The sequence below is a fragment of the Malania oleifera genome, chromosome 1, assembly GCF_029873635.1.
Source record: "Malania oleifera isolate guangnan ecotype guangnan chromosome 1, ASM2987363v1, whole genome shotgun sequence".
Taxonomy (NCBI): domain Eukaryota; kingdom Viridiplantae; phylum Streptophyta; class Magnoliopsida; order Santalales; family Ximeniaceae; genus Malania; species Malania oleifera.
In genome coordinates this window covers 17,056,235-17,075,082 of record NC_080417.1, presented here as the reverse complement: position 1 = coordinate 17,075,082, position 18,848 = coordinate 17,056,235, and positions in this window count along the sequence as shown.

The following is an 18,848-nucleotide window of genomic DNA, read 5'->3' as shown; positions in this document are numbered from 1 at the left end:
ATTTGAAATTTTGGGTCGAAGCAGGTTATAAGAGTTTTGTCTGTTTATTTATTAAATTATTGTGGCTCCAGGTTTGATTTGTTTGAATATTTATTGGTTTGTGAGATTTTTCGTGAGGGCATTTAACCTGGGGAAGGGAAGATTCATAATTCAAGAGAGAAAGAATGCAAGTTGATGATCATAGACTCGGGCGTTAGGTTTATGGTCAACTCGTTTCAATTTCCAATAACGTAATTAAAAAACATGGCGCTCCGCACGCTAATCTTATATATTTTACATATTTTATTTTTAATAATATTTTATATGAAAAAAAAAAAATACACCGAAACAACTATTATTATTATTATTATTATTATTATTATTATTAATTTATTTTTAACTTAAACTAAAAACCCTATTCTAATCCAATCTAATTAATCATACAATGTTTTCTAACTCCATAAAAGTTTAGAATTTGAAATTTAACTTTAAATTTTAAATATACTTATTTATATTATATAAATAAATAATGAAAAATTATTTTGTCTTTATCTGATAAATAATATTTAATCTCAACCTTGATACCATATATTAATTATCACTCACGCTTGAAATAAGTTGAAATGATTTTTTTTTTTTTTTTTGTATCAAAATTTTACGAACCAACATAGTATATTTTCTAAAATCAAGATTAAACTAAAAATAGAATCTTTCGGAGCATTAAAATAAAAAGGCCATGATGGTGTTTATCACCATATTTCGTATAGGACCATTGTACACAAATAAAATTGTATGTAAGCCTTATATAACTTGTGTGTACAAATCCGTAGGATTATTTTTTTATTTTTTATTATATAGAAACTCAAACCTCCATTGAACTCTTTGGACCCTCTAGTGCGGCACCAAACCTACGGATCGACGTCCTCCGCCCCCAGATCTCGCTGATCAAGGTAAAGTCCGGAATGCGGACACGACTTCTATATTAATCAAGATTACTTTGAACTTTATATAAATATAAGGAGACGTCCTATTCTTACGATAGTAATATTGTAGTTTCTTAAGTTACTATTTCAAGAGGATAAAAGATGGCACACAAATACTCTAAGTTTGGACAAGAATCATTCCATTGATTAGCAATGCTAGACCATGTCCCAAGTACTATTATCTCAGGGTACCGTTCTTATGGAGAGAAATGCGTTTTCACATCTTCTTAACCCAATACAAATAATATCCAAATACCAAATCCACCCTCTATATAATCTTCACGAAGTAGAAGAATTTCTTTTGTTGGCACTTTGAGGGAAAAAGAAGGAAAAATAAAAATCTATCAAATTTTTGTTTATGTACTCTAGAGAAGTTAAAAAAAAAATACAATTAAAATATGTTCAATTCATGGAATCACTATTCTTAGGCATAGAAATATTATAATATAAGGATTTGATAGATTTGAAATGTAGATATGTTGTCAACATTAAGTACATAATAATGTAAATATTTTTATGGATTTATAATATGAAACAAACAATGAAAGATTTATTTTCAAATTATAGCATAATAATGTAAATATTTTTATGGATTTATAATATGAAACAAACAATGAAAGATTTATTTTCAAATTGTAGCATGTAAACGTCTATTTTTTTATGTTGGATGAAATAACATAAGCTTCGCATAATAAAGATAAGCCTAACTTCATATAATCTTTAGAAGTGCTAAAATAATTTTTTAATGTAATTTTAAAATTTATTCACAAAAATATCATGGCAGCAAGTTGTTATATTTTAATTTATTTATAATAAAAATATATTGTAAAATGACTTAATTAATTATTAGAAAATTATTTATTTAATATTTTTTATGCTTTCGTGTTGGAAAGGACAAGGAGGAGGCTAATGGGGGAGAGCGAGGAGGATTTTTTTAGTTTATTATTTTTAATTAATTATGTCTATTTGGTAATTTGTTCCTACCACTTATTTTTTTGCCAAACCAATCAACAAATGAAATTGTACTTCCTTTAGAAAGGGAGAGGAAGAATTGAAGCATGTGCTTGTAAGAGAGGAGGGAAAGAAAGATTTATGTTTTGAAAAGCTTGTGGATAAGGTGAACACGACATTAACTATCCTAATCTCAATGAGTACTAGTGACTCTAATGTCAAATTTTAAACTAAACCATCTTAATTTTGAAGATGAGTGTTGTTGAAGCAATTTTTTAGCCTGGGTGTCTAACAAGATGGTTCGAGCTCCATGATAGAACCTAATAATGCAAGGGGTCACTAGAGTGATGCTTTGGGAAAACTATTAGATACTTAAGTCAATAGGGGAATCTATAGAGATAGAATGAGAGTATAGAGTTATTGTGATTGAGCATACTTACCTTTCCCTTCGTCCTTCTTTACAATTCACAAGGAGGTTCAAGTGAACTCCCGACCCCTAGAGGAAAATTAGGAATTCTCGCAAGCTTGTGATCATCAAGTACCCATCCTTGTCAAGCCAATCACAATGATGGTTGCCTTGTTTGGTGAGTGATAGTCTCACCATCGGATATAAGAGATCACGTACAACCTTTTAGAGTGTTTTGGTGATGTGGGGATGTCTATTATTTTTACCCTCATCAATTGCTTTATAGCTTGGACCCTTGGTATGTATCCAACCTGTAAAGTGTTGAATTTTGATCATTGAAGTGTCGACACTTTAGATCAGGCTATTAAGTTGAAATGGAAACGGAGAAAATGGAAACGCCTTAAAGAGGATGAGTTGCATCCGCATGCCAAATTCATTCCATCAAAAACACAATTATCACGTGCTAAAATAATCCATTAAATACCACGTGTTCATTATCCCATTAGAATGCAATAACACCTTTCCTTCCATATCTATCCTATGCATCTACAAATAAGAACATTTGTGTTGTGAGAAGTGTGCAAGTGAAGTGAGTAAGCGAGGAGTGTGAGAGTGCTGAAGGTGAGAGAGAGAAAAGTGTGAGAAGAGTTAAGTTGAGTGTGTGTCTCCTTCTCTTGTTTTTCTCCCAAGTTATAGTATATTCGATGTGCTCCGTGGACATAGGTCAGATTAGACCAAATCACGTAAATCTAGTGTTCTTATTTTGTGTGCTTATTTTGTTTGTGTGTGATTATTGTTCCTAGATCCCTAACACAGACCATTTTGTTCCCACTTGTAGGTGTTTAATGTTGGGTTATTTCCTTCCATGTGGAGGAAAGCCCAAGTGGGCTTTATTAAAAGCCCAAAGTCCAACATTTTAGTGTAAAAACCTAAAGGAAGTTATAAAAAGGAGAGGGGAGAAGGGAGGGGTCGTCACTTCTAAAAAGAAAGAGAGGAAAACGTGATTTTTCTCATGCTGCCCAGATTTCATCAAGACTCTGATCCTACTTCGTCTGTGGTCCGATTAAGCTGAAATTTGGAGGAGAGCTTCACAACTCAAGGAGCTACAACCTGAATGGTGGAGATCGGATTTTGAGCTCAGAAGTTAGGATTTTTGCATGTGAATAGTAATCGTGAATTTGGTATATTCTCTCCAATTCTCTTTGTATTTGTCAAGATTGTTGATATCTTGATAAGATATATTTGTAACCTCTAATTGCGATTAGAGAAGACTTGGTGTTCCCATTATTTAGTTGATAGTGGAGGTTTCAACTAGACTAGGTCCTGTGGTTTTTCTTCCTCACATTAGGGAAGTTTTCCACGTAAAAAATTGTTTGTGTTCTTGTGGTTTGGTGTGATTGATTATTTTTCTTACTATTTTCAGCACGTATAAAAGTAGAGATACACTATATTTGCTTGCATATAGGGAGAATAATTATTCCGCTGTGGTTGTTTGTTGATATCTCTCCCAACAAAGTGGTATCAGAGACCGGTTGATAGATTGTCGGGTTAGTAGTTTGAGTTATAGAAGCAAATACTAATAGAATGATTAATCTCAATGGTTCAAATTATCATATATGGAAAGGAAAAATGGAGGATCTTCTTTATGTGAAAGATTATTACCTACCAATGTTTAGTGCTGAAAAACTAGAAAAAAAAGTCTGATATGGAATGGACTTTGTTACATTGACAGGTGTGTGGGTATATCAGGCACTGGGTTGATGATAATGTTTTGAATCATATTAGTGGAGAGACAAATGCATGCTCTCTATGGAGTAAGCTTGAAGAGGTATATGCTAGAAAGACTGGAAATAATAAGTTGGTTTGATTAAACAAATGATGGCTTTAAGGAACCAGGACGGGACTCCTTTATCTGATCACCTGTATACATTCCAAGGAATTATTAATCAGTTGGCTGGAATGGGTATTAAGTTTGATGATGAGATACAAGGGTTATGGTTGCTTGCTTCATTACTGGACTCGTGGGAGACGCTCAGAACTTCATTGTCTAACTCTGCTCCAGAAGGTTTAATCTCAATGGATATGGCTAAGAGTTGTTTGCTAAATGAAAAAATGAAAAGAAAAACACAAGGATCCTCTTCATAGTCAGAGATCTTGGTTACTAGAAAAGAGGGGAAGAAGTAATAGCAGAGGTCCGAAGAACAGAGATAACAGCAGAAGCAAGTCCAACAAGTTTGCAAATGTTGAGTGTCATCATTGTGGGAAAAAGGGACACATCAAGAAATATTTCAGGAAATTGAAGAAAGAAAACAAGAACGATAAAGGCAAGGGAACGAAGAATGGAGATGACAAAGATGGCAATGATAAATGTTGCATACCATGAGACCAAATGGGTGATTGACAGTGGTGCCTCCATTCATGCTACATCTCGGAAGGATTTCTTTACATCCTATAGATCTGGTGACTTTGGAACAGTAAAGATGGGAAATGATGGCTTGGTTAAAGTCATTGGAATTGGGGATGTGTATCTGAAGATAAATAATGGCACAAGTTTAGTTCTTAGAGATGTGAAGCATATTCCTAATATTCGTTTGAATTTGATTTCTGCAGGCAAACTTGATGACGAAGGGTACTGCAGCGCCTTCAGTGATGGCCAATGGAAGCTCACTAGGGGTGCTATGTTTGTGGCTCAAGGCATGAAGCACTCTGCATTGTACGTTCTGAAAGCAAAGATCTCCAACGACATAGCTAAGGCAATGGAGGATAATGGTACAACAGAGTTATGGCACAAGAGACTGGCTCACATGAGTGGGAAAGGATTAGCTCTACTGGGAAAGAAAAGTCTATTATGTGGACTAAAATGCACACTTTTGAAAAGGTATACTCATTGTTTGTCAGGGAAGCAGAGCAGAGTTTCCTTCAAGAATTCCCCCTTATTCGAGAAAGTCAGAGATACTGAATTTGGTATATTCAGATGTGTGTGGCCCTATGAAGACGAGAACAGTTGGTGGCTCTAGATACTTTGTGACCTTCATAGATGATCATTTAAGGAAGTTGTGGGTATATACCTTGAAGTCAAAAGACCGAGTGTTGGCTGAGTTCAAGCAATTTCAAGCCCTAGTTAAGAGACAGACTAGGAAGAAACTGCGATGCGTCCAGACTAATAACGGTGGAGAGTATTCTGGTCCATTTGATGATTATTGTAGACAACAGGGTATTCGGACTCCTCCAAAAACTTCTCAATTGAATGACATAGCAGAAAGGGCGAACAGAACACTGGTTTAGAAAGTGAAATGTTTGCTTTCACAAGCCCGGTTGCCAAAATCCTTTTGGGGGGAGGCTTTGAGCACTATTGTTCATGTGTTAAATCTTACACCCTGTGCTCCTCTACAATTTGATGTGTCACACCGAGTTTGGACAGGTAAGGATGTTTCATATAATCACCTGCGTGTTTTTGGGTGCAAAGCATTTGTGCATATTTCAAAAGATAAAAGTTCCAAACTTGATGAGAAAACCCGACATTGTATATTCCTTGGCTTTAGTCAAGATGAGTTTGGATACAAGCTTTATGATCTAGTTGAGAAGAAAATTGTGAGAAGTAGAGATGTCGTATTTGTAGATGAAAAGCAAGATGTAGTCCCAAGAGGGGGGTGAATTGGATTTTAAACTTTCTTTTAAATCTTTTTAATGAATTCTTAACTGTTGTTGATTCTTCAAAAACTTTCAGAAAAAACATATTTCTTTATTTAATCCACAACCATACAAAAATCCAATCATTTAAGTAATCAATCAACCAAACCACTCAACCATAATATGAAAGCAAACAACCAAACCAAATATATAGCACTTTGGTAATATAAGAACTTAAGATGGTTGTTTGTTTATATAAGCCCTGTAAATACAAATTTGAACCAAGCCCTGTAGTGAATGATAATTTATGTTTGCTGATATGGATTTGATTCTTCAATATGATTTTCAACAAAACACACTTCTTCCCAATATTCAGCTTTTAAATAAACTTTCAGTTTAATAAGTTAAGGATGATCAACCAACGTAATCCCTTACGGTTTCCACAATCAATGTTGATCAAACCAAAACAAATTATCTTCCGATCTATTTAACAACCAAACAATTTGAATTCAAAGTTTGATAAAGCATCCACGCAATTTATATACTTTGCTGAAAAGTAAAGAGTGGGGAAGAAAGAGTGAGACCAAGATTTTTACGAGGTTCGGCTTCAACACAGCCTACATCCTCGCCTTTGGCAAACCACCAAAGGATTCACTAAACATGTTCCTTTACAAGGCAGAACAATACCTTACACACTCCTTCAGTAGGCTAGAGCCCGCCTCTCTAAACAATGTACCCTCGTTCGGTCACTCCTTCAATTAGGCTAGAGCTCGCCTCTCTAAGCAATATCCCCTTGTTTAGCCAACGATCCAAACAATTCTTGGAATCGTCAATCTACAAGATACAAATCAAATAGATGTACAAAGAATTTGCTCCTCAAAGAGCTGGTTAGTACAACAATTTAGAAACTAATATACTTCAAAGTAAATTCATAATACGAAATTCATATTGAAGCTCTAGAGTTTTATCACCTTATGATTCTTTCTATTAATGAAAGAATTTAGTATTTGAAGCACAATCACAGTGATAAAATATGCAAAACTTCAGTAATTTCGTGCAAGATGTAAGTAATAGAGAACTTTCAAATTTTCAGAATTTCAAAATGCTTAAGATAGAGTTTGATTGCTGATTTGAAATCTTGGTTCTTCTCTTGTGTACAAATCAATGTAACTTGAGGGTATTTATAGATGTAGAAAGGTTTCTAACTTTATCCCCAAGTTTACTTGGAGTAGGGTCCAAGTTTTAAATTAATCTGGGCTTCAAGTAATTTAAATTTTAAAAATATGCTCATTGAGTATTTTGAATTTTGCCGCAAGCTAGACGACTGTGGGATCTCTGGTAGTCGGCTGTCCAAGTATTTCTTGCACAATTTTCACAAACAAAAGGGTGGCAATCGACTGTCTTCAAGATGACAGTCGTCTATCACTAAACAACTCAGTTTTAAAAAACATTCAGAATGGTGGCAGTCGGCTGGCACGCAGACGTCTCATTTGTCACTGGTAGTCGTCTGTCAGGCTTCTATCTTCTTAATTTAATATCTTTTAAAATTCCAGTCGTCTGTCCATAGACAGACAGAAGTCTGTCAACCTATTATTTCTCATTTTAAGACATTTTTAATTTCTCTCTTCATTACTTAATTTATCTTGGAATATTAACTTGTTTAGCTTTGAAAAAGTATGTTCCATGACTTAAACTAAGGTCTCTAAGTCTATCTTTGCCTAATGAGCTTCAAAATGAAAAATCATATTTGAACCATATTTGAAATACTTACAAAGACTTGTTCTAAAAACTGAGGTAACTCTTCTTTGCTCTAAGTTCTCTTGATCTTCTTTTGCTGAGCTTCAATGATCCTGAATTTGATATGAGCTTTCAATTCGTTGTCTCTCTTGATCTTTCATCAATAATTCGTACTTTGAGCTTCATTATTCATTTTTAGACTTTGAGCTTCCCTTGTTGATCACTTGAGCTTTTATTCTTGAATTCATACCTCAAGCTTGATATAATCATCCTTATTTGAAGTACAAGCTTTCATGAATCCTTTAACCTTGCATTCATCATTGAGACCTGAAAATACATCACTTAAACAAAACATCTTAAGATCTATTTGTTTGTTAGCATCAAAATAAGATGTTAAGCCTTGTAAGGCCAATAGTTTCCCCCTTTTTGATAATGACAAACAAGAAGCAAAAATTGGAGTGAGCCTTAAAAGGACTCCCCCTATTAATAAGCATCATCTTAACAATATCATGCTCATTACTTCATTTAGTTTCAAGTTTATTAATCAATATCAAATACTTCTCCTCCTTTTGACATATATTATGTTCATGCTCAATTTTTGCAATATCATGTTCAATTTTTGCTTAAACTTATCCCCCTTTTGACATCAATCAAAAAGAGAAAAAAAATTGTTAAGTTCAAATAAAATCACATTTTGAGCAAATCATCAAACATGCATATCAACCATATGAACACACTCAATTTATTATTTTTCAATATAGCATGTGTAGTGTGTTTTAATAATCATATCTTTTACTAACAACTTTTTCCCTTTGATAATATTCAAGATATCAATTGTTGATTTTATGATACCAATTTGAAATTTAATTCATGATATTAATTTAAAATTTATGATACCAATTGAAAATTAATACCAATTGAGAATTGATTAATAGGGAAACAATCATAATATAAGCAATAAGTCATAACACTCCCATTGAATTCAATACATTCAGTTTTGTTACCAATTAAACTTTTATCATCCCATGTTTCAAAACATTGATTCACATTATGTATCAAATATTAATATTATGTTAATATCATCAATGTCATACCATGCTCTCAGATTTAATTATACTTGTCATGCTCAAAAACAAATTTAACTTTTAGATTATGATATCAAGTGAGCTTTTTAAAATTGTGATACCAATTAAATTTATTTTTTTTAAAATGTGATACCAAAAATATTCATGCATACCAAAGTACTTTATAGATACCAAAATTATTATCACATTATGCATAGCTCATGGATACCAATGTAATTATTATATCTTTAATAGCTCATAGATATTGATATATAGAGCAGTAAGATTATCCATGTGATTCATCAATACCATGCATGGTTAAGAATCAATCTCATATAAAAAATTCATGCATGTGCTCAATAATCTCATGCTCAAATTTTTAACATGGTGAGTCATGAATTATCAATATAAGTCAAGTCAAGTCAAATCATACATATGAAGCATATAGCATATCATATAGGCATGTAAGCATGTAGCATATAGGCTTTCATTCTCAAATATCAAGGTACCTATGTAATAAGCTCAATTTGATATTCTCTTAATATTTTTCTTAAGTTAAGCCTTGTAAAAAATCATCCTATGATGTTTACCAACAATGCCATTTTGAATTTGTTATAATAAGCTCTTAAACTCATCTTTAAGTTTTTCTATTTCTATTTGATACCAAATGACTTATTCCATGAAGTTTTTTATTTATGAACTAGTATTTCATCTTGATACTCATACTTTCTTGGTTCCGATTGGTTTAAGAAAGGATACTTCCTTAATTCTCCATACTTGTTTAGTTTTCACGCCCTTTCTCTTGAATGGACATTCAAACTTTATATGCCCCTTTTTGTTGCATTGATAGCATATAGTATTAGTGTAGATATTGGAGGATGTGCTAACATAATTTTTGGATTCTTTTGAAAAATAACCCATATAAAGATTCTTTTTTCTTATATTTTTAATTCTATTAAAACCAATGTCTTCTTTGTTTAGAGACATTCTTTGTGAACCTATCATTTTGTCAAAGTTTGTTTTTCCTTTTGTAAAATTATAAATGGTCTTTTCTTTATCTTTAATCTGATTTTTGAGATCATTTAACTCTATCTCTCTCTTGTTATCAACCTTCTTTTGTGATTTCTCTAACTCTAGAGATAATTTTCTGATTTTATCCTCTAATTCAGAAATATATATATATATATATATATATATATATATATTTCTCATATACCGTAGAGGATAAGGATCGAAGGTCTTCTATCATTTTTTCATTCTTGCTTTATAATTCTTTGATTTTCAAGTCTTTTTCATTTTCAGCAAGATTTTTAGATTCTAATTCTTTTATTGCAACATCATACTTATTTTCTATTTTCATGAGTTTTGAATCCTTTTCTCCTTCAGCAGTTCTAAGAGATTCTAACTCTTTCATTATACGTTCATTCTTATTTTTCAATGATGTGTTTTGTTTAGTTACTTTAATTAGCATCTTATGAACTTTGAATAAATCATTTTGAAGTTCTTCATAAGATGACATGCTCTCATCATTTGATTCATCACTACTATACCCATTAACTAATTTGGATAAGGAGCTTCCCTCATCGTCCCAAGTCATAAAGCACGTATAAACAACCTCTTGGTCACTTGATTCATATTCCAAACTACTTGTGTTATCCCAAGTAGTAGCTTTCATGGCCTTTTTGCTTTTCTTTTTGGACTCTTTCTTTAGTAATGGACATTTCGATTTTATATGTCCAACTTTGTTGCAATTATAACATGTAAGAGTTTTATTTTTAGATTTCTTTTTGCTAATTTCTTCTTCTTCTGATTCGGAGTCTTGGTTTCTTTTTTTGAATTTGTTTCTCCTTCTTAGTATCCTTGCTAGCTTTTTAAATATAAAGGCTACTTCATCTTCATCCATCTCTTCTTCACTACTAGAGTCTTCTTTTGAGGCTTTGAAGGCTATTATTTCTTGGGCTTTAGTTTTTCCACTCCTTTCATTCATTGTCATTTCCTATGTGATGAGAGAACCTATTAGCTCATCTAAGTGTTTTTAAGGTTTCTTCCTTCAGTTATCGCAATGGCTTTTGATTCCCATATAAGTGGCAGCCCTCTAAGAATTTTTTTTATTATCTCATAAGTAGTGTAGGTTTTACCTAAGGCATTTAGGGAATTTATTATGTGAGTGAACCTAGTGAACATATTAGTTATAGATTCATCTGAGTTCATCTTAAAAACTTCATATTCACATGTAAGCATATCGATCCTATTATCCCTAGCATCTATAATGTCATCATAAGTGACTTCTAGCTTGTCTTATATTTCTTTAGCTGATTTGCAACTCATTACTCTATTAAATTCATTGGCATCTAAAGCACAATATAAGACATTCAAGACACTAGAATTAACTTGCAGCATCTTATGATCTAAATCTATCATATCAATTTTCTCCTTAGGAACTTGTCCTCCATCTACTAGTTTAAAGGGAATTTGGTCACCTTCCATGACAACCTCCCATGATTTCCAATTCATAGTTTGAAGATATATTTGCATTCTTTTTTTTCCAAAAAGTGTAGTTCAAATCACAAAAGATAGGTGGCCAGGTTGAGGATTGACCCTCTCCGAAGGGAGCTACTCCTATGTGTGTCATTAGATCTTTCTATAGCTACTAATTAACATTTGCTATAACCCTTATCTGATATCAAATGAAAAGCAAGATGTAGTCCCAAGAGGAAGGGTGAATTGGATTTTAAACTTTCTTTTAAATCTTTTTAATGAATTCTTAACTTGTTGTTGATTCTTCAAACTTTCAGCAAAAACTTATTTCTTTATTTAATCCACATCCATACAAACATCCAATCATTTAAGTAATCAATCAACCAAACCACTCAACCATAATATGAGAGCAAACAACCAAACCAAATATATAGCTCTTTGGTAATAAAAGAACTTAAGATTGTTGTTTGTTTATATAAGCCCTGTAAATACAAATTTGAACCAAACCCTGTACTGAATGATAATTTATGCTTGCTGATATAGATTTGATTCTTCAATATGATTTTCAAAAAAACACACTTCTTCCCAATGTTTGGCTTTTAAATAAACTTTCAGTTTAATAAGTTAAAGATGATCAACCGACGTAGTCCCTTACGGTTTCCGCAATCAATGCTAATCAAATCAAAACAAATTATCTTCCGGTCTATTTAACAACCAAACACTTTGAATTCAGAGTTTGATAAAGCATCCATGCAATTTATATACTTTGCTGAAAAGTAAAGAGTAGGGAAGAAAGAGTGAGACCGAGATTTTTACAAAGAATTTGCTACTCAAAGAGCTGGTTAGTACAACAATTTAGAAACTAATATACTTCAAAGTAAATTCATAATACGAAAGTTATATTGAAGCTCTAGAGTTTTATCATTGTATGATTCTTTCTATAAATGAAAGAATTTAGTATTTGAAGCACAATCTTAGTGAGAAAACTAGCAAGACTTCAGTAATTTCGTGCAAGATGTAAGCAATAGAGAACTTTCAGAATTTCAAATTTTCAAAATGCTTGAAAGAGAGTTTGATTGCTGATTTGAAATCTTGGTTCTTCTCTTGTGCACAAATCAATGTAACTTGAGGGTATTTATAGATGTAGAAAGGTTTCTAACTTGTTCCTCAAGCTTACTTGGAGTAGGGTCCAAGTTTTAAATTAATTTCGGCTTCAAGTAATTTAAATTTTAAAAATATGCCCATTGAGTATTTTAAATTTTGCCGCGAGCCAAACTACTGTGGGATCTCTAACAGTCAGCTGTCCAAGTATTTCACGCACAATTTTCACAAACAGAAAGGTGGCAATCGGCTATCTTTAAGATGGCAGTCGTCTGTTACTGAACAACTCAATTTTAAAAAACATTCCAGAATGATGGCAGTCGATTGGAAAAACACATGCAGACATCTCATTTGTCATTAGCTGTAACGACTCGAAAAATAATGATATTTAAATATTAAAGAGAGGAAAATGGAAACAGAAACGGAAGGAGGTTGCAGGCTTTGTCGACGACATTGCATTTTGGAAAGAATAACCCGAAAGATTTTCCACAAGTCCTCATCGACGAACACAAGGAGTTCGTCGATGAGTGCATAAGGGAACTCGTTGACGAGAAGATACCGACAAGGGTTTTTGGGACAAACTGAAATTCGTCGATGAGGGAGGAAGTTTGTCAATGAAATTACTGAAGAACTCGTCGACGAGGTGACGTGTCTCATCGACGAATCCAGCCCTATAAATAGCTGAAACTCGAATTTTTATCAAAATTTCAGTGCAGAACTCTTTTCTCTCTCTCTCTCTCCTACGACTCCCTCCCCTTCTCTCTTCGATCTTGGCCCCATTTCTTGCCGGATTGAAGATCCGAAACTGCCACGACGCTCCTAGCAAAGTTCTTTGCAAGTCTGCCGAAACTGATCATGGGGAGAGATGATTTGAAATTCATCCCAAATCTAGGGTAAGACATTTCATTATGTATTTGTCTTTCCCTCAGTTATAAAAAAATACAATACACGAAGAAATACTGATGTTTTGTTTCGGGGGAATTAATTTTCAGGGTGTTGAGTGGAGAACTCTGCGGGTATAGGGCCAGAATTTAGTGGGGGCTTTTCAGAATTAAGGTAAGGGAAATATGCTATGCTAGGGTTTTAAGAATATTAACAGAGTTTTCATAGACACACACACACATATATATACCAGCTGTTATGCAATTTTTATAGAATGAATGTTTAAATGTTATGTGGCCTGAGTAGATATTTACCTGATGTAAAATTTATACAGTACTTCAGCATATCATGTTATATAGCATGTACATATAGTTATTCACAGACGACAAATAAACAGATTTATATAGATTTTATTCAGTTCAGTATATCATAGTTTTTACAGAATGCTATGTTTTCCTGAATACCATAACACATAGTTTATAAAGACAGATTATACAATTATAGCATCAAAATGCTACAGTTACTCAGATTTTACAGTATTTATAGTACAGAATTATAGCGTTATAGTTATTTTGGAAACATAATGAAAACAGTAAAGGTATATATATATATATATATATATAGATGTACTTATATATTATCAGATCCCTGTTGAGATATTACAGACAGATATAGCTTACAAGGCACGGTACCATTGCTATATATAAATAGAGTGCAACGACATATCTCAGATAATGTGTGGGTACCGTCTAACTGTACTCGAAGTGGATGCAGCTCCCTAGTACGCTGGGTAGAGGGAGTCGGTTAGACGAGGTAGCAGCCAGTCCCGAGCCTAGGAGTGGATGTAGGTTGGCCGCACTGAGGTAGTGTAGAGTATATTGACTTATCTGGAGGGCCGACCAAATAAAGTCCCGCCTACGGGCCGCACAACCCTGTCATGATGGGTCAAATCATGATGTACAGAGTCCAAGGGATAAAGCACAGTTATGTATATGTATACAATTTTACAGTATATGATGAGTATAGTATGGTATTATCAGTATGAAAAGTAGAAAATACAGACGAAACAGTATATTTTAAATTGTGAAAGAAAGATGTGCTTTACATATTATTTATTGCATTACAGTTCAATTACTATTTAAAAGTACTCTTAACTTAATTGTCACACACTAGTAATAGCATATTTACACTTACTGAGCATCGCCTCACCCCATTACTTTAACATTTTTCAGGTGAGCCAGTTAGGTGAGCAGATCAGGCTCGTAGATAGAGAGAGTGTTGATTACCCTGGTTATAAGGTGAGTTTTTGACAGAATTGTGTATATTTTTGGGTAGATGATGTTGGAAGGGTTAGTCTTGTATGGCTATGGTTAATATACACTGGATTTTGGTATTGTATAGTATATATATGTGAATGGTTGTATGACTTATGTTCCTGCTGCTTAGGTATGGATATATATATATATATATATATATATATATATATATATATATATATATATATAGAATTTTGAGGATGTTACACTAGCAGTTGTCTGTCAAGAGTTAACAGTCGTCTGTCAGGCTTCTGTCTTCTTAATTTAATATCTTTTAAATGCCAGTCGTCTGTCCATAGATAGACAGTCATCTATCAACTTGTTATTTCTTATTTTAAGACATTTTTAATTTCTCTCTTCATTGCTTTATTTATCTTGGAATATTAACTTGTTTAGCTTTGAAAAAATATGTTCCAAGACTTAAACTAAGGTCTCTAAGTCTGTCTTAGCCTAATAAGCTTAAAATGAAAATCATATTTGAATCATATTTGAAGTACTTACAGAGACTTGTCCTAAAAACTGAGGTAACTATTCTTTGTTCTAAGTTCTCTTGATCTTCTTTTGCTGAGCTTCAATGATCCTAAATTTGATGTGAGCTTTCAATTCGTTGTCTCTCTTGATCTTTCATCAATAATTCATACTTTGAGCTTCATTGTTCATTTTCAGACTTTAAGCTTCCCTTGTTGATCACTTAAGCTCTTATTCTTGAATTCATGCCTCAAGCTTGATATAATCATCCTTATTTGAAGTACAAGCTTTCATGAATCCTTTAATCCTGCATTCATCATTGAGTCCTAAAAATACATCACTTAAACAAAGCATGTTAAGATCTACTTGTTTGTTAGCATCAAAATAAGATGTTAAGCCTTGTAAGGCCAACAACAGAAGATCATACGATTCAAGATATTGAGAAGGCAGAGAAATCTATGCCTCAGCAGGGTGATAGTTTGACTAATGTGAATCTAGTTCCTCTAAAGAATTTTCCATCTCAGGTTGAGAATGATGTTTAGGATGACCACCAGGGTAGAGGTGATGTGGATGTTCCATTATAGGCTCCAGGAGATGTTGAGACTGATGAGTAGTTGAAAGTGCCAGAGATTCCACCAGAGATTCCATCCAGGGGGTCAGCTAGAGACCGACATCCTTCCACTAGGTATTCAGCATAACAATATGTGTTATTGACTAGCAGGGGAGAGCCTCAGTGTTTTGTAGAAGTCATGGAAGATGAACATAAGACAAAGTGGGTTAAGGTCATGCAAGATGAGATGCAGTCATTGCATGATAACCACACCTTTGAGTTAGTGAAACTACCTAAAGGAAAAAGAGCTTTGGAGAACAAGTGGATTTACAAGAAGAAGCCAAATGAGTTCTCTTCACAGCCACGGTACAATGTTAGATTGGTTGTAAAAGGGTTCATTTAGAGAAAATGTATTGACTTTGATGAGATCTTCTCTCCAATTGTAAAGATGTCATCAATCTGTACAGTACTTGGCTTAGCAGCTAGTCTTGACTTGGAAGTTGAGCAGATGGATGTGAAAAATACCTTCCTTCATGGTGATTTGGAGGAAAATATTTATATGAAGCAGACAGGGGGTTTCGGAGTGAAAGAGAAAGAGGATTATGTGTGCAAGCTGAAGAAAAGCCTATATGGTTTGAAATAAGCACCGAGACAATGGTATAAGAAGTTTAAGTATGTTATGGGAGCAAGGCTACAAGAAGACAACTTCGAATCAATCTGTATTTGTTCAGAAATTCTCTAATGATGATTTTATTTTCTTACTGCTTTATGTGGATGACATGTTGATTGTTGGCAAGAATGCTTCAAGGATTAACTAGTTGAAGAAGCAATTGAGTAAGTCATTTGCTATGAAGGATTTGGAGCCAACAAAGAAAATTCTTGGCATATGAATCAATTGTGATAGGAGTGCCAAGAAGTTATATTTGTCACAGGAGGAGTACATTGAGAAAGTGCTTCAGAGGTTCAATATGGACAAAGTTAAAGTGGTTAGCTCTCCTCTTGCTACCCACTTCAGACTAAGTATAAAGAAATTTCTTCTATAGATAAGGAAAATGAAAACATGGAAAGAGTTCCTTACGAAGGAAAAGGAAGACATGGAAAGAATTCCTTATGCCTCAATAGTAGGAAGTTTGATGTATGCAATGGTTTGCACAAGGCCAGATATAGTCTATGCAGTTGGTGTAGTTAGTCGATTCTTGTCAAATTAGGGAAGAGAGCACTGGAATGCAGTAAAGTGGATCATAAGGTATCTTTGAGGCACTTCCAGTTTAAGACTTGGTTTAGGAAACAGAAAACCATTGTTAGTTGGCTACACAGATGCAGATATGGCTGGGGATGTGGATACTCGTAAGTCTACTTCGGCCTATTTTATAACTTTTACAGGTGGGGCTATTGTAACGACCCGAAAAATAATGGTAGTTAAATATTAAAGAGAGAGGGAAATGGAAACAGAAACAGAAGGAGGCAACAGGCTTCGTCGACGAACACGATTGCATTTTGGATGGAATAACCCAAAACTCTTACATAGGGCCTCGTCAACGAACACAGGGAATTCGTCGACGAGTGCATAAGGGACCTCGTCAATGAAGTAGCGCCTCTTCGACGAGAAAATACCGAGAGAGGTTTTGGGGTAGTCTAAAATTCGCCGACGAGGGGGGAAGTTTGTCCACAAAATTCCTTAAAGACTCGTCGACGAAATGACGTGTCTCATTGACGAACCCATGGCTATAAATTGCCAAAAATCAGATTTTTGATGAGAATTGGCGCAAGAAATTTCTCTCTCTCTCTCTCTTTAAAAACATCCTCCACCCTTCTCTCTTCAATTCCGGGCCCGTTTTACGTCGGATCGACGATCTAAAGCCACCACAATGCTCATAGCAAAGTTATCTACAAGTTTGCTGGAGCTGATCATTGGTGGAGTTGGTTTGGATTTCGCCCCAATCTCAAGGTAAGACATTTTATTCAGTATTTGCATTTTCCTCAGTTATAAGAAATACAATACACAAAGAAATACTGATGTTTTGTTCTTGGGGATTTGATTTTCAAGGTGTTGAGTGGAGAACCCTATGGGTATTAGGTTAAAGTATAGTAGGGGCTTTTCAAAGATAAGGTAAGGAAAATATGCTATGTTAAGAATTGTTATAATGTTAACAGAGTTTTTTCACATATGTATATACTAGCTTATTACCTTATTTTACAGAATATGAGTTTTAAATGCTTGTGTGGCTTAAGTGGATAATTTATGTGATGAAGAACGTATATAGTTTTTTTTTTACAGTGTATCATACTATACAGAATACACAGATATAGACAGTATATACAGTTTATATAGTTTTTCCAGTATATGGAGTTATACAGAATATATAGATATAGTTTTATATTCATAGAGATTATACAGAAAGATATACATGCATATACAGCTTTTATACGAATAGTTTCATAAAACAGATATATATATATATATATATATATATATACATATACATATACATATACATGTATACAGTTTTACTCAAATCAGTATATATATTACAACTTTATACAAAACAGTATATATAGTGTTTATAGTATGTCATGTTTCTTATTACCATAACATACAGAGTATACAGACAGAGTATATAGACAGAGAATACAGATAGACATACAGAGATAGCATTATAATGCTACAAATACAGTATACAGAGATTACAGTATTTACAGTATAGAAAGATAGCGTTGTGGTAATTTTGGAAACATGATGAAATCAGTAAAAGAATATATATGTGTATATGTATATATATATATATATATATATATATATATATATAGTATCAGATCCCTGAGGAAAGATTATAGATAGATACAGATAAAGAATACAGAGCACGGTACCATTGCTAAATACAGATAGAGTGCAACCACATATCTCAGATAGTGTGTGGGTACCGTTGACCGTGCTCGGAGAGTATACAGCTCCCCAGTTCACTGGGTGGAGGGGGTCAGTTTGACGAGGTAGCAGCCAGTCCCGAGCCTAAGAGTGGATGCAGTTTGGCCGGACTGAGGTAGTGTAGAGTATATTGACTTATCTAGAGGGCTGACCAGATTAAGTCCCGCCTACGAGCCGTACAACCCTGTCATGAGGGGTCAAATCATGATATACAGAGTTTCAGGGATAAAACACAGTTATGTATATGTATACAGCTCTACAGTATATGATGAGTATAGTATGATATTAGCAGTATGAAAAGTAGAAAACATAGATGATACAGTTATATTTTAAAGTGTGAAAAGAAAGATATGCTTTACAGATTTATTATTACATTACAG